Raw genomic sequence first — 18,693 nt, 5'->3', positions numbered from 1 at the left:
CAAAAACAGGAGAGTAACATTAATGTTGGCCTTTCAGTGATCTAAAATGAGGCAAGATGGGGGCGCCTAGGTGGCTCCGTCGTTAAGTGTCTGCCTTCGGCTCAGGTCATGATGCCAGGGTCCTGGGATCGAGCCCCGCATGAGGCTCTCTGCTTGGCCGTAAGCCTGCTTCTCCCTCTCCCACTCCCCTGCTTGTGTTCCCTTTCTCGCTGTCTCTCTGTCAAAAAATAAATAAAATCGTAAAAATAAATAAATAAAATGAGGCACTATGAACATCAAAACAAATAATGACTGCAATATATATAGATATATAAAAATGAATACAAAACAAGTTAATAATTACACACACATACACACCTCCTTGGTCACTTTTGGAGGTTGCTAGGGCACTCTCTCATTACTTTGAAAAATGATAAATTAACAGAAAGAATAAAGCATTTATCCTTTTTTGTTTATCCTTAAAATTATACCAGGAAACTAACTAGTATATGGAAGCTATTCACAGAAGAATCTCACCTACCACATGCACTAAAATGTGAGAACATAGCTCTAATGAAAGTATACATCTGGGTAATGATCATCTGTGGATGCTAAAATCATGGCATGAAAGGTTGATGGAGAAATTAGGCTTATGTCTCTGAATCCATGGATAATTTTAACATTAATAAAAATGTGCCAATAGACATTATTTGCTTCTTGATATGATGCAATAAGTAATGCACACCTCCTCCCCATGAAGGAATCTTGCAGAAAGAAAAAAAAAATTGAACCAGAAGTTAATCAAACCTCTAGATCTCACTATCATATTGCCAGATCATGAGGCAATATTGGGGATAAAGGCACAATTTACAAGAAACAAGGGAAGGTCAATCGGCCAAATCCATAATGTTGGACACTCTATAGGACAGATACGTTAGGTTCTCCAAGAAACCAATGACATTTTTTTTTAAAGATTATTTATTTATTTATTTGACACAGAGAGAGAAAGCACAAGTAGGCAGAGAGGCAGGCAGAGGGAGAGGGAGAAGCAGGCTCTCCACTGAGCAGGGAGCTGGACGTGGGGCTTGATCCCAGGACCCTGGGATCACGACCTGAGCCGAAGGCAGCCGCTTAACCGACTGAGCCACCCAGGCGCCCAAAACCAATGACATTTTTAAAAGGAGTGGGAGGAGGAGTGCTTTCTTAGCTTCTCTATGGATGTAACCAAAAAGCAGCATATCATTAAAAGGTTTTTGTTTGAGTAAGGCCTGTATTTGGACTACTTTTGGTGGTTTTTGAGAATGATTACAACAGAAGGATCTTATGTGCTCTGGGATTGTCCAGTGAGTGATACAGAGCCTTTGGGAATTCTGGGGATTCCTCGTGCTACAGGGAAGCTTGATTTGGTATTTGCCCCCTTTAACTCCCCTGCAGCCAAAGACCTCAGGAGATTGCTCAGCCTACATTCAGGCTATAGCTGTAGCTGTCTGTTCAGGTTGGGTAGGAATTAGAGCCTCTGGAAAACAATTTTCTAATACCCCAAACGTCTGCCATTTTATTTTAATGAGGAAATATATAAAGCTGTCGTAGGTCATCCTGCAGTCTAAGGGAAATTCCTTCTTGCCACAATCAGCCTGAAGACAAGTCACTGCTGTGGTTTTACCAGACAGACTGATTAAAAGGAATGTCTCATTGTGGGACACAAAATGACACAAAAAAGAATGGGCTGGCTTTTAATAAAATAGTCTTTTATTGAAAAAAAAATTACTCGGGACCACCACTCATTCCTCCCCTATGCACACACACTGTCACATGTTGAACCACAGAAACTGCAATGGAGCCTTTAAGATTGCCTGGATCACAGTATCTCCAAGTATACATCCTATCTCTGATGACAGTCTTGTAGACATTTAGCTAATGATATTATTCAGTAAGAGAATGTCCTCTGGAGTGTCTGTCCTTGTATTATTATAGTGGCTGCACAAGCTTATCTTTATAGGCTTCATGTTTCCAGTAAAATATTGGTCTTGTGATAAAAATAAGCAAAGGTAGAAAAGTACAGCTTGTAGTTTTAAGATATTCTTTGTCTAGATATTCTGTTATAAGTCTAGAATGGAGGCAAGCAAATGTGGGAATCGGATTCATCCCAAATTACTTCTCCCTTCACTCAGTATTCAATTGGTCACCAAGTGTATGTATTCAAGTCTACGCTAATGCTGCTATCTTATTCCAGGAAAATTAATACATTCTCCCAAGTTTCCTTCCTGCCTGTCTGCTCCCTATCCAGTCATCCACACTGATGCCAGGGTAATCTTTCTGGAAAAAAAAAAAAATCGTATCGGGTTACTACTCTTAAAACTCTTCAGTGGTTTCCTATTGGATCTTCATGTTAACTGTCAAAGTTCCTACTGTGCCATTTAAGTCTTCTTACAAGTGGACCATGACATTCCTCTCCAGATTTATCTCCCCCCATTCCACCATCACCTGTAAGCTACAATTCAGTTTGCACTAAATTATGGTCAATTTCCAAAGAATGTCATACCGCTTTGGTTTTTTGTAATGTAGTTAACAAATTTTGGGTATGAGAACCACCCAGGGAGCCAGGCATAAGGCAGGGTCCTATGCCCCAGGCCCCGGAGTTTTGATTTAGTGGGTTTGAGTTGGCAGAGATGTACACTACAATGACTCCAGATGATTAGGAGGTACACTTGTGTCATACTTTGAGGAACACGATTTTATGCCAGTGTGAGGTTTTTTTCCTTTGAAATGAATATCGTTCCCTCCTTACTCTCCTCTTGATAAGCTGAATCTTCTGGTTGACACAGCATTCCTTGGCCTACCTTGAGCAGACCTGACCATGTGCCCTGTGGGTTTGCCTGTATCTAGTACAGCTTCCCAGTTGCACTAATACAGCACTTAATTATTCTCCTAGGAGTTTTATTGTTTAGGGTGTTCAAGTTTTTCATGCAAAATTGATAGATTATATTTCGATTTTAAAATGGGTTATTATACATATTGCATACTGTATAAACATTAAAAGTATATAAAAGGATAAAAATAAAAATAATCCAGAATTTCAGCCCTAGATGTTTATCAACCACATTTCTGTTTCTTTGAAGTGGAAGTAGCTCAGTCAAGAGGTATAAACATGCTAATGGTCTCAGAATGTACTGACCAATTACATTAAAGTTATATCAGCTTATCACCATCTAAGAATCTAAGAATGCAAATGCCCAATACATTGGGTTTTAAAGGAACAGAAAAACGAATCACTCTTTGTTACAATAAAATGGTATCTCATCATTATTTTAATTGGTATTTCCAGGATCATTACTAAGGTTGAATCTTTAAAAATTTTATGTTTTCTTCCATTAAAGGTTAATACTTCCCTTTAAACTTAGCTTAAAATTTTAAACATAAAAATAGAGCTTAAATTTTACAATTTAATCTTTATCGTGAAAGGTTTCAAATGTACAGAAAATTACAGGAAACTAGTATAATCAACCCAGTTTAAAAAACATGATAGGAGTTTGCCAGATCTGTTTCAGGCGCTTTTTCTATTTTAACAGAGCTCAAGACTCAAAATGCACCTCTTTCTTATTTCTTCTCACTTTCATGAGAAGCAACTGCTCTCCTGATGTTGGAGTGTATACTTTCTGTGCATATTTCAATGCTTGTATTATAAATATAATAACCCATAGCAATATGAAGTATCATTCTTTGTGTTTCAAAGGTACTTATATACGGTGTCACACCATGTGTGTCCATTGCCATCATGCATTTTTACTATTATGTTTTGGATATACCCTATAAATCCATATTGTTTCATGAAGATCTGCTTTGTTTATTTTCTAGTATTCCGTTACATAAATATAGCACAGTGTGTTCATTTCCCTGTTGATGGCTATTTAGTTTAGTCCCAAATTTTGGTTATTACAATATTTATATACATAGCTCATTGTACATATATATGTATGTGAAAGTGAAATAGCTAAAATCATATTCATTTGACCTACTATATTTTGCCAAATTGCTCTCCAAATATTTGTAGCCAGCAATGTATAAGAATTTATATTTCTTCAAGTTTTTTTTTTACAACATTGTGCATTACTGAAGTCTTTACTGCCATTCATATAAATGAGAAGTTGTACTTCATTACTGTTTTCATTTCTATTTTCTTGATTAGTAATGGGATTGAAAATTATTTTTTTCACATTTTATTGGCTATTCTTCTATAAATTGCCTCTTTATACTCCTTTCCCATTTTTCCAGTTTACTCTGTGTCTTTTATTATTAACAGGTATTTTTTATGCATCCTGAGTAAGAATTCCTTGTTATATGATTTACAGATACCTTCTTCTAATTTGTGGAAAAAGTGATGTTATTTGGTTTTTCTGCCTGTTGGATTATGATGTTACATTACTGCATGAAGTGTCAGAAAGCTGGGTTAATTTAACACTTTCTCAACTCTTAAATTGATTATGTGACCTCATTACAGGAAAGCAGAGAGTATGATATTTGTGCCAAAGTCCAGGAGATCAGGAGATATTTCCTCAGTAAAACACAGTAACATTTGAACAAAGAGATAAGAAAGGTTTTATGTACAATAAGAAATATTATATTGAATATAAAAAGCAATATTGGAAGAAATATTGGCTAAGAATTTCTCCAAACTAATTAAAACACATATGACTACACATTCAAGAACCTCTATATACCCCAAGCAGAATACAAAACCAAACAAACAAAACACAACTAGGCACATCATAATTAAACTTATGAAAGCTAAAAAGAGACTGACAATCTTTGCATACCTAGAAAAACAGAGATAATACCTCCAAATGAGCATCAAAAAGACTAATGACTGACATTTCAACAGGAACTATGGATGTCAGAAAATGAAAGATTAACATTAAAGCGCTAAAGGAAAACAAACAAACCCTGCAAACCAATATTCTATATCCAGCAAAAAATCCTTCAAAATCGAAGGATAAGTAAAGATGTTTACAGTTAAACACAGCTGAGAGAATTTGTTGCCAGCAAATCTGCACTACAAGAAACACTACCGGGAGTTCTGAAGGAAAATGATCCCAGATGGAAGCACATAACTGCAAAATGGAATGAGAGCACTTGAAGATGTAAACATGGAAAACTATAAATGAGCTCAGAGTGGGACGTGAGCCATGGCGGGGATGCTCCCCCAGGCTGCAGCAAGCTGTACCAGGAGAAGCTGAGGATCACCTGCAGCCTAGAATCTTCACCAGATGTGACAGAAGTCACTATCTTAGAAAAGCCACCTGCTGAGTGTCATATGGTTTCCTCATAGGAACAACAACAACAACAACAACAACAACAACAAAACAAAAACTGTGTGCTACCTGAGAATGTGAAGTATTTTTACCTGATGACAAATGGCTTCCGCATGACACGGAGCATGAAGCTTGATGAGCACACCATTCCACTGGGCAGCATGGCAATTAACAGCATCTCAAAACCGACTCAACCCAACCAGTCTTCTGTGTATGCACTCCCTAATGCACCAACTCTGCAGACCTGGAAGTTGATGCACTTGGAGCCAGTGAGAACCAGCCAGAGAAGCCTCACTTGGATTCTCCCAGTGTGGTTTTTGAGCTGGATCCTTGCAATCTGAATGGGGAGGTTGGCCTTGTCTACAGAAGAGGAAACCAGCATTCACGAGACACTGAGATCTGGTTCCTGGACAGAGCGTTATACTGGCATTTTCTCATGGCTACCTTTACCACTTACTATTGCCTCCTCATCGTGCACCTAGGCCTGCCGCCGTGGTAGTATGCCTTCACCAGCTATGGCATTAGCTCACAGGCCAAGCAATGGTTCAACCTGCATAAACCTATCACCTACAACCCAAACCTGCTTGCAGAAGAGACCAACTCCTTTGTGAACAAGCTGGATCCCAGCAAAGTGTTCAAGAGCAAGAACAAGACCTTGCTCCCTAAAAACAAAGGGCTTATCCAGCCTGCAGTTGGCCAGAAAGGGCCCTCAGGTCCTCCCTCCACCTCTAAATCCTCTTCTAGCCCCAAAAACCCTGTCCAGAAATGAGCATCCCCACCTCCCAACAGCCCCATAGCGGATGATTTCCATGCACAGATGGCCCAAGCCTCAGATTCTGTGTGTGGCACCACAGGCCTCTTCCTATCTGAGTGAGCCAAATCCTAGGCCTTTTACTCCCTTTGGCATTAGCCAGGAGTTCAAGGGCATACTCAGGTCTCCCTTAGAGTCCTTTCCTCAGTCCCTGCCCCTGAAAGCTGTGGAACTTGTTTAAGTAACTAAATAGATCTGTTAAGAACTTTCCTCTCTTTCCACCCTCAACCCTCTACACCCTTCAGCAGTGATTAGAGAAGTCCCCCAAAGAAACCACTGGTTTTGAGCCATGAGGCATTGGAACTGTGCTGTTCAATTGGTAACCACTAGCCACATGTGGCTATTTAAACTATATTAAAAATTCAGTTCCTCAATCACATTAGGTACATTGTGAGTATTCATGTGGCTAGTAGATTCTATATTAGACAACACAGAGATAATGGAACATTTCCATCATCACAGAAAGTTGTGTTGGGCAGCACTGCATTAGAATATTTTCATGCTGCCTTTTCTCAGTTTGTTTTTGTTAGAGAATGGGGATACCTTAATTTGATGGGCCATAATGTTCCATGAAAATTCTTGAAGATACAATTGTATATGTTCTTTTTATTTTTATAAGGAATTCTCACTCTACTCCTTTTTAGTTTCCTACAGCTTATTGTTTCCAGTAAAAAAAAAAAAAAAACCCACAAAACATTCTGTTTAAAGTTGTTACCTATTATATCTTATGCATATAAAACCTTATATTTAAAATATATGAAATTGATGGCACCAAAGGTGTTTTGGTTAATGGAATTAAACTATTTTAGTTTCTTGTATGCCTAGGGAAGTATTACAACTTACCATGTAGAATTCATATAGTGATTTTAAGAGTAATCAATGAAATAACAAAAAAATATATATCTAGAAAGCTAATAGAGGAAAGAATGAATAAAAAAATGGAACAATGATTAATCCAAAGGAAGGCCAGAAAAGATAAATGAAGAAACAAAGATGAAACAATTAGAAAATCATGGCAAGATGGTTGACTCAAACTCAACCATCTCAGTAATATGAAATGTAAATTGACTAAGCACTTCAGTTAAAGGGAGAACAGTCAGGTTAGATTAACAAACAAAAAAAAAACAAATAAAAATTCAAAATTTAACTCAATACTGTTTACAAGAGACATACTTTATATACAGTTATAAATATCTGAAAGAAAAAGGTGAAAATGCATACCATGCAATCAAAAATCAAAATAAAGCTGTTGTAGTCTATCAACAGAAGAGAAAGAAAAGTGACAAGAATTAACTAAGTTTATGAAGAACACTTCACAATGATAAAAGGTTCAATTTAACCAACAGGAGGAAATAATAATTATAAATGTTTACATATCTATTAAAAAGGTTAATACATTGAAGGAAACACAGAGAACTAAAAAGAAATACAAATCTATGATTGTAATTTGATATTTTAAAACTTTTTAATAAATGAACAAGAAAAAAATTAAAGACATAAGAAATTTAAACAACACAATGAACACTACACCCAACATAATCAGAATAAACATTTTCAAGTGCATTTGGAATATTTACCAAATGGACCATTTGCTGATCTATGTAGGCAATGTACATAGGTAGATTCCAAAGAACTGAAATCCTATAGAGTAACTAGAAATCAATATAAGATTATCGGGAAATATCTAAGGGTTTGGAGATTAAACACACTATTATATAACACATGTCAGAAAAGAAATCACAATGAATTATATTTTAAATTGAATGAAAAAAATCTGACATATCAGAAATTCTGAGATGCATTTAAAATGGTGAACAAAGGGAAATTTTTAGCTCTAAATTAGTATATTAAGAAGAAAGTTTGAAAATCCAATCTACTATCTCAAGAAACTAGAAAATTAACTATAAATTAAACATATTTAAATACTCCTTAAAAAGTAGAAGGAAGTTAATAAAGATAACAGTAATTAAAATTTCAAAAAGCAGACATAATTTTTAAAAAGATTTTAATCGGGCGCCTGGGTGGCTCAGTCGTTAAGCGTCTGCCTTCAGCTCAGGTCATGATCCCAGGGTCCTGGGATCAAGTCCCACATCGGGCTCCCTCCTCGGGGGGGAAGCCTGCTTCTCCCTCTCCCACTCCCGCTGCTTGTGTTCCTGCTCTCGCTATCTCTGTCTCTGTCAAATAAATAAATAAAATCTTTAAAAAAAAAGATTTTATTCATTTATTTGAGAGAGAGCGAGAACAAGAGTGAGAGAGAAAGAGCACAGTGGGGAGAGGCAGAGGGAGAGGGAGACGCAGACTCCCTGCTCAGCAGGGAGCCACATGCAGATTTGGGACTTGATCCCAGTACCTTGGGGTCATGACCTGAGCTGAAGGCAGACACTTAACTGACTGAACCACCCAGACACCCCAAAAGGCAGACATAATTTTAAAGAAAATAAACGCAGACAAAAATTGTTTCTGAAAAAAGATTAATGAAGTATTTTTTTAATAGCAAGATATTAAAGAAAGATGAAGAATATAAATTATCAACATAGGGGCACCTGGGTGGCTCAGTCGTTTAAGCGGCTGCCTTCGGCTCAGGTCATGATCCCAGGGTCCTGGGATTGAGCCCTGCATAGGGCTCCCTGCTCAGCAGGGAGCCTGCTCCTCCCTCTCCCTCTGCCTCTCTCCCTGCTTGTGCTCTCTCTCTCTTAAATAAATGAGTAAATAACAAAAATCCTTTAAAAAATTATCAATATAGTAAGTAGAAAAACAGACATTACAGATTCTAAAGATACTGAAAATAGAACTAATGGTTATTAACAAATTAATACCAATAAATTTGATAACTTAGATCAAATAAGTGACTACCTTTAAAACCACATATAACAAAACATGAATAACTCTATCATTTGAGGGGTCCAGTGCAAAATGAGGAGTTTCTTTGTTCAAACATTAATAAAAAATTTAAAGATGTTGACAATGAAGCATTAAATTAAGTGTAAGACATTTATAAGTGCATGTGACTTCACAGGCTCTATGCCCATGAAGCTAGACTTGCTTCCAAGACTGACATGAAAATAGATAGAAATTCTGCTTATTCCTATATCCATTAAAGAAAATGAAGCCACAATTTTCAACTTTCCAGAGATTTAACATGAAATAATCCCAATTTGAGAAATCACTTCCAACAAATAATTAAAAAGGAACACTTCCCATTTCTTGTGTTTCTCATAGGGTAATAATTGGCAAGGGCATTGCAAGGAAGCAAAATTCCATGCCAATTTCTTCCTTGTGAATAGATGCACAAAACTTGAGCAAATATTACCAAATCAAATCCACCAATATATAATACCTCATGACTAAGTGAAGTGTATTCCAGTGGTGTAAGATAGCTTTCAACATAAGAGAAATCAATAATTGTAACTGACCACATTAACAAAATGACAAAAATCATACAATCATCCTAATAGATGCAGAAAAGGCATTTGATAAAATTGAACATCAATTCATGATAAAAAATAATCTCACAAATAGGAATAGAAGACATCCTCTTTCATCTGAAAAAGCATGTCCACAAAAACCTATGGTTAAATTATAATAAATAATGAAATATTGAACACTTTCCCTAAGAATTTGGAATAAGACAAATTGGTCCAATGCCATCAATTCTATTCAAATTTTATTGGAACTCCTAAACACTGTAAAAATTCAAGAGAAGAACATAAAATCTATAAAGATCGGACAGAAAAAAGTAAAACCATCATAATTTTCAGTAACATATTGAATATTTAGAAAATATAAAGGAATCTACAAATGGTTAGAATTTGTAAGTGAATTTAGCAAGGTTACTGGATACAAGATCAATATTAAAAACAAATTATATTTCTACATATTAGGAACAAGGAATTAGAAAATGAGATATAAAGATACATAAACAAGTTTCCAAGAAATTAAATGCCTAGGAATAAATGTAACACAATTGAAGACTACAGTCATGGCTGAGAGAAATTAAAGCAGACCTAAATAAGCAGTAATGAATCAATTGTATACTCGTTGAAAAAAATGGACCTTACATAGTAAACAAAATCAACTGGAAATAGGGCATACGCTGAAATGTGAAAGCTAAACCATTGTCAGGACCTTGGGGTAGTTAAAGTACATAGGAATCAAAAACACACTACAGGGGCACCTGGGTGGCTCAGTCAGTTAAGCGACTGCCTTCAGCTCAGGTCATGATCCCAGGGTCCTGGGATCAAGCCCCACATTGGGCTGCCTGCTCAGCAGAGAGCCTGCTTCTCCCTCTCCCTCTGCCTGCCGCTCTGCCTACTTGTGTTCTCTCTGTCTCTGTGTCAAATAAATAAATAAAATCTTTAAAAAAAAACACACACACACTATAAAAGATAGTTGGTGAATTGGTGAACTTCATAAAAATTAAGATGTTCTATTCATCAAAAGAGATTTTAAAAGTAAAAAGTAAACTGAACACTGGAAAAAGTTTTCAGTGCATATATCGCACAAAGAACCCATATCCAGAATATAAAAAATTTCTAACATATCAATAGGTAAAAAACAATAAAAAAAGATAATGGGACAGAAATACGAACAGACTCTGTATAAAAAAGAATGTAGAAATTGCAGATAAACATATGAAAAGGCGATCAACAGAATTAGCTATCAGGAATACATTTGAAAGCCATAATAAAATATTACTACACACCCACAAGCCTGACTAAAATTAAAAGAACTAACAATATCTGGTGTTGGCAAGGATGTACAGGAAATCAGGCTATCACACATTGCTGAAAAGAGTATAAATCGATAGAACCATTTTGGACAATTCTTTGGCAGAATCTACTAATGCTGATCATGTGTGTACCCATACTACCCAGCAATTATACTTCTAAGTATATGTGCAACAGAAATATTATTGTGTATATCTATCAAAAGATGTGTAAAAATGGTCATTTTACCTTTATTCATAATAGTAAAAATCTAGAAACATTCCAACTATCCATCAACTTGATAGTGAATAAATAGTACCTAGTAATGGAAAAAAAAAAACCCACAACTACTGAACACAACAACATAGATAAATCTAGCAGACATAATATTGAGCCCAAAGCATACATATTGTGTAGTTTCATTTATATGATGGTCAAGAATAGGCAAAACTAATCTATTGTGATAAAGGTCAAAAGTGTAGTTACTCTTGGAGTGCCTGGGTGGCTCAGTCGTTAAGCATCTGCCTTCGGCTCGGGTCATGATCCCAGGATCCTGGGAACGAGCCCCACATCAGGCTCCCTGCTCGGTGGAAAGCCTGCTTCTCCCTCTCTCACTCCCCCTGCTTGTGTTCCCTCTCTTGCTGTGTCTTTGTCAAATAAATAAATAAAATTAAAAAAAAAAGTAGTGTAGTTACTCTTTATTTTGATAAATGTCAGAAGAAAGTGTACTGACCTTAAAAGGAAATGAGGTAGGCTTCTGGAGTGGTGATAATAGTTTATATCTCAATCTGGATGGTGGTTTTGTAGGGGCATAAATTAGTAAAAAATCACTTTTTGTACTTTACTGTATGTCTTATAACTCAGTTTCAAAAAGCATTATGAAAAAATATTTTTAAAAAGATTCAGAATGGCTAAAATTAACATCAGGAAATGACAGATGTTGGTGAGGATGCAGAGAAAGGGGAGCCCTCCTACACTGTTGGTGGGAATGCAAGCTGGTGCAGCCACTCTGGAAAACAGTATGGGGGTTCCTCAAAAAGTTGAAAATAGAGCTACCCTACGACCCAGCAATTGCACTACTGGGTATTTACCCCAAAGATACAAATGTAGTGATCCGAAGGGGTATGTGCACCCTGATGTTTATAGCAGCAATGTCCACAATAGCCAAACTGTGGAAAGAGCCAAGATGTCCATCGACAGATGAATGGATAAAGAAGAGGTGGTATATATATACAATGGAATATTATGCAGACATCAAAAGGAATGAGATCTTGCCATTTGCAACGACGTGGATGGAACTGGAGGGTATTATGTTGAGTGAAATAAGTCAAAAAGAGAAAGACATGTATCATATGATCTCACTGATATGAGGAATTCTTAATTGCAGGAAACAAACTGAGTGTTGTTGGAGTGGGGGGTGGGGTGGGAGGGATGGGGTGACTGGGTGATAGACACTGGGGAGGGTGTGTGCTCTGGTAAGCGCTGTGAATTGTGCAAGACTGTTGAATCTCAGATCTGTACCTCTGAAACAAATAATGCAATATATGTTAAGAAAAAAAAAGAAGAAGAAGAAGGTAGCGGGAGGGGAAGAATGAAGCGGGGGAAATCGGAGGGGTAGACGAACCATGAGAGACGATGGACTCTGAAAAACAAACAGGGTTCTAGAGGGGAGGGGGGTGGGAGGATGGGTTAGCCTGGTGGTGGGTATTGAGGAGGGCACATTCTGCATGGAGCGCTGGGTGTTGTGCACAAACAATGAATCATGGAACACTTCATCTAAAACTAATGATGTAATGTATGGGGATTAACATAAGAATAAAAAAAAATCATAAAAAAAAAAAGAAGATGTGGTATATATATACCACATATATCTATTCATATATATATATATATCCTCTGTACACACACACACACACATGCAATGGAATAATAAGTCATCAAAAAGAATGAAATCTTGCCATTTACAACTACATGGATGGCGTTAGAGAGTATAATGCTAAGCAAAATAAGTCACAGAAAGACAAATACCACATGATTTCACTAGAATGTAGAATTTAAGAAACAAAACAAACGAATAAAGGGGAAAAGAGAGAGAGAGGGAAAGACAAATAAAAAAAATGATTCTTAATTATAGAGAACTGATGGTTACCAGAGGGGACGTGGGTGGGGGGGTTGGGTTAAATAGGTAATGGGGATTAAGGAATGTACTTGTTGTGATGAGCACAGGGTGATGTATGGAAGTGTTGAATCACTATATTGTACACATAAAACCAATATAACACTGTAAGTTAACTGGAATTAAAATAAAAGTTTAAAAAAAGAAATACATTGCTGATATTTTCCCGACAGTCTTTTTGCCTGAAGCCCAGAGGGTTTTTCTTTAATTTTAGAGCCTATTAATTTTACCAGATAATGTATCATAATTGACCAAAATTTAAATTTCATAGTTGTTTTTCTTCTTGCAACATACACACACGCTACTTGCTTTACTTATTTTCTGTATCTAGAATTTTTCTTTTGAATACCCTTCTCTCTCTCCCTCTCTCCTATTTTGTGTATGTTCTCTTGGCTCTTTTCATTCCTTATTCAAATGTTCCTTATTTTACTGCTGGAGCTATTTTCTGTTGAACAGTTTGTAATTGTCTTTATTTCTAAAATGATTTTTTTTTCCATTTCTTTCCTGAGTTTGGTCAATTCTATTTTTTCCAACTTTCTACATTTTGTCATTTCTCTTCTTTCTTATTCTTATTCATGTCATTTCTTATTCTTTATTTCTAAATCTTTGTTTTTACGGTGTGTTCTCTTATTTGCCATTCCTACTTTAGTATTATGGACTTTATATTTGAGTGCTGGGTTATAATTTTTCTCTGCTACATTTTTAGGAATATTTTCATCCAATGAAAAAATTGCATCTTCCTTTCTTTTTATTATAGCTTAATGAGGATGTTGTCTGACTTTCTGGCCACTTTTTAAATGTCTTGGATTTTCCTAAGTCAGCAACAACCCGCATCCCCGAGGAGAACTATGAGGGGTTTGGGTGCTTACTAGGTTTCTTAGCTCAAGAACATACTCTTCTGTTGGTACTCAGAAGTATAAAGTCTTGAGTAAATGAGGCCCTTTTTGCATGATGGTGTGTCTTCTACTTTCTGTGACTCTTACTTTCTGTGAGACGCTTGCTTTCCATCGTTTTCTTCCTTCTTCCATTCACTGTCAGATCTTCAAAGGAGATCTAACTTGGGCTGTCACACTTCCACCCTAAGCACCGCCTTCCCAAGATTGCCACCTCTGGTTCTGCAACTTCCTATCTCTTCTCTCTCCCAACTCCTTCGAAGGCTGTGGCTTTGATCCATGGGGCCTCAGACTCCCATTGAGATAAAGCCCTCTTTTTTGGAGGGTAACATTATCATATTTCACCAACTACAGGACCCTACTACACTCTTTTCCTGCATAATCTTCACATTATTTCCCTGGTTACATGTTTTTTTTTGTTGTTGTTGTTGTTTTTAAAGATTTTATTTATTTGACAGAGAGAGACACAGCGAGAGAGGGAACACAAGCAGGGGGACTGGGGGAGGGAGAAGCAGGCTTCCCACCCAGCAGGGAGCCCGATGTGGGGCTCGATCCCAGGACTCCAGGATCATGACCTGAGCCGAAGGCAGTCGCCTAACCAACTGAGCCACCCAGGCACCCCTTCCCTGGTTACATGTTAATGAACATTTGTGTGTTCTCTTTCTCTTAGTTTTGCTGATTATATATATATATATATATATACATATATATATAATATTATATTATATATAATGTATGTATATATTGTATTATATATATAATATATATAATACAAATCCACTTAATGGTATGAGATTATTTTTAACATGAAAAACAGATTCTAAAATTAACTTAAAGAACAAATGTATCCAAATAGTGAAAAAAATACTTTAAAAAAACCACTGTGATATTATTATAAAAATTTATACAAATCCTTAGAAAAGAAAGTCAAGAAATAACCATTTGTCTGTTTTTTAGGAAGGGCAAATACCTGGCCTTTAGTAGATAAATGTTTTTATATATCTTAGGACTATTGGCTCAACTTAGAAATATCCTGATTTTATTTATTTTTTTTAAAGATTTTATTTATTTATTTGAGAGAGAGAATGAGAGAGAGAGCACATGAGAGGGGGGGAGGGTCAGAGGGAGAAGCAGACTCCCTGCCGAGCAGGGAGCCTGATGCGGAACTCGATCCAGGGACTCCAGGATCATGACCTGAGCCGAAGGCAGTCGCCCAACCAACTGAGTCACCCAGGCGCCCAAAATATCCTGATTTTAAAGATAATTGTCTCCTTGCAGCATAACACTTAATATTAAGCTAGCCTTGATTATTAGTTATGAGAAGTGGCATTTACACACAAAAGGTTGATTTTAAAAAATAACATTTTACCACATTTTATTATAGACAGCAATATTTGTTAAAAAGTTGTAAATAGCTTTGGTTGTTCACTTAAAATTGTAGACTATATTTGAAACAAAAGTTTGTTTTTAGCAGGTAACAATTAAACTGGTGATATACCATCATTCATCTAGCTCCAATAAATTCAAGGAATATAAAAGACCTAAGAATATATTAAAAATTACAGCTGAACAACTCCACTATTTTTTTATTCTTGTAAAAAACAATATGTTTTACAAGTAAAAGTTATCTGAAAAGATTAACTTTAAAACATAATGCAGAATATCAATTTGTCATGAGAATTATAGTGCTGTGATTCAGATGAAAAATTTCCAGAAGAGGATGGCTAAGAACAAAGGGCAGACCTCTTCAGTATCAAATATCAAAAGAATTGTCCAAGCAAAACATGTAAGATTAATAGAAGATTAACCTCCATTTTAGTCTCAGAGGGGAACTGCTGGCCTCTAATGCAAAACTCTAGTCTAGGACTACATCAGTTTATGTCTTTGCTGAAGAATCTATTAGCATCAAATGCTAAACAAGCTAAAGTTACAAATGCATTCATGGGTTAAGGATCTTAGGCTCTGAAGGTAGTGTCAACATATAATTTATATTCTGTAAGCATTAAGAGATATGAATATAAAAATCAAAGTAGGTTTAAAAAGAGAAAAGGAAAATAATCTATGGTTTTAAAAACTTAAAATATTATTTTAGTTTTAGCATAATGTTTTGGACTTCATATCTCCCTAGGATAATTCTGGATACTTAAATAGTAATCCTTCCACCCACCCTTCAAAGACTGTACAGATCCATAAAGAGAGCTAATAAAACCACCCACAACTCACATGTAGAGCAAAACTAAGAGAAAGGGAACACACAAATGTTCATTTACATGTAACCGGGGAAATAATGTGAAGATTATGCAGGAAAAGAGTGTAGTAGGGTCCTGTAGTTGGTGAAATATGATAATGTTACCCTCCAAAAAAGAGGGCTTTACCTCAATGGGAGTCTGAGGCCCCATGGATCAAAGCCACAGCCTTCGAAGGAGTTGGGAGAGAGAAGAGATAGGAAGTTGCAGAACCAGAGGTGGCAATCTTGGGAAGGCGGTGCTTAGGGTGGAAGTGTGACAGCCCAAGTTAGATCTCCTTTGAAGATCTGACAGTGAATGGAAGAAGGAAGAAAACGATGGAAAGCAAGAGTCTCACAGAAAGTAAAAGAGTCACAAAGTAGAAGACACACCATCATGCAAAAAGGGCCTCATTAACTCTTTCTCTCTCTCTCTCTCTATATATATATATAACATAAAGGATACAGTTAGGGTCATATTTCCATCTTCTTTATTTTATCAAATTGTATTATGATGTTTTTCTAGATTCCACCATCAAGACAGGTGGAAGGTCTAGTACCGATCTATGAAAATTCTTTCCCTTAACTTGGGATAATTTAAGATTATTGGGAGCTGACAGACTTCTTCAGTTGCAAATGATAGCTCTAGACATTCAACGTTAGAGTCAGGGAGAAGTCGCCTCTCTGTCCATGGTCCCTATTTATCCTTTTATGGAACAGGATGCACTGTCAGCAAACATCTGCGCTCTGCTCTGCTTCTTTGTGCTGTAATGGGATTGTTTTGCTTAGCCACTTGCCCAAATCAACTGCTCCTACAAAGGAAGTGGGCACACACTGAATCCATATCCTGCTTACTAATGCTGGAGTCTGGAATTCCTCACTCAGCCACACCCAGGTCTTACTGACTCACACTCAGTCACCTTCTTTGGAAGGTGTTCCCTAGAGGTGTTATCTGGAAGGAATCAGACATGTTTCAATTGGTATGTGTGTAACCCTTGCGCTTTTGCCTGTGCCAGTAATTCCTCAGGATTCCATGATTTATTACACTCTATAGAAATAAAAGGCTGAAAAAACTCTTTCCTGTAATGTAATCTAACAATCCAAGGACAGCTACTATAAATCCATGCATCTCACTTCCTTTTAGGGAAGACAATCCTAAATATTGACCTGTTTCTTTCAAAGATGAGCTACCTTGATGATCTTAAAGTGAAGAAAGGGGTGAAACATATATGGATCTCTCTTGTTGGGTGTTATATTAGAATAACAAAGAAAAAACATTCCTTAGTACATCATGATTCATTTAAATCTTTTCTATTTAAAATTTGTTTTTCATTTTTTAAAGTTTTATTAGTGTAAATGTTTTATAAATCATATACTCTAACTGGTAATTACCGTTAAATAGAAAAGCTATGATTTGGGGACTAGTTATTTTCCGATTAATCAAATACTAAATCTTTCTTAACTGAAATAATACAATGGATGAGTTTTAAAGTTTTTCCACCGAGTGAATCACAAAATTTGCAAATAATAATTATATCTCCTGTTGCCAGTATCTAAACAACTTATTCTCTTTCTTGCCTTGTTGCATTGGCTGAAATTGTCAGAAGCAGTGATATGTAATAGTGAGGAAAGTACTTTTGTTCATTTCTGATTTTTATCAATATACCTTTTGTGTTTTATGGTTAATGATGCCATTGACCACAGGTTTGAAATTAATATTATTTATTGGATTAATGAAGTATAATCATCTTTCTAATTTACTCGGTTTTCCTTATATCCAGAATACATCATGGGTCTAGTTATACAGATATTCAACATGGAAATATGATATTTTTCTCCTTTGATGCTTTGATATGACAAATTAGCTAATAGATCTATCAATATAGGCTTATTTATAAATTCTAAAACATAAGCCTTATATGAATATTAAAACTTAAATGCAGTGAATTCAATTTGATAATTTTTTTAAGATTTTATTTATTTATTTGACAGAGAGAGAGAGAAAACAAGCAGGGGAGCAGCACAGAGAAAGAGGGAGAAGCAGGCTCCCTGGAGCTTGATGTGGGGCTCAATCCCAGGACTCTGGGATCATGACCTGAGCTGAAGGCAGACACTTAACCAACTGGGCCACCCAAGCACCCCAATTTGATAATTTTTAAAAAAATTTGGTCTAAATCCTGTTTTTCTCTAATGGTCTGTCATATTTTGGCATTAATGTTATGCCGGACCAAAAAAAATATTCTAAAATATTCTATCATTTTTCTATGCTGTGGTTTTTAAAATCATATTATAAGGTTTATTTATTTGGTTTTTTGAGAATTTTAATAACTCATACCTTAAATTGTCTGAGCCTAGCACTCTGTTAAAGGAACTTCTTTAACTTCTTCTATTTTATTTATGAATTTTAATTTATTCAGGCTTTCTGCATCTTCTTGGGTTGATTTTGGTAATCAAAATTTTCCTGTAAAGTAATTGATGGAGGCTTTCAAAATTTTTAACATTAAATTTTATATTATCTATTTTTAAGAGTGAATTTCATTATTTTATCTTTAATTATGGCTTTGCCTACCTTATTAGACTTTTAAGTGAACAAAT

The 18,693-nt window shown here is 36.0% G+C and overlaps 1 pseudogene; it reads left to right on the top strand.

Annotated features, from left to right (window-relative positions):
* The first annotated feature begins 4,699 nt into the window (after positions 1 to 4,699).
* Positions 4,700 to 6,380, top strand: LOC118021325 (annotated as a pseudogene).
* Positions 6,381 to 18,693: the final 12,313 nt, after the last annotated feature.

Source organism: Mirounga leonina, unplaced genomic scaffold (assembly GCF_011800145.1).
Source record: "Mirounga leonina isolate KUSES-001 unplaced genomic scaffold, KU_Mleo_1.0 Mir_174, whole genome shotgun sequence".
Taxonomy (NCBI): domain Eukaryota; kingdom Metazoa; phylum Chordata; class Mammalia; order Carnivora; family Phocidae; genus Mirounga; species Mirounga leonina.
Note: the sequence above shows the minus strand (reverse complement) of the source record. Positions and strands in the feature narration are given on the sequence as shown.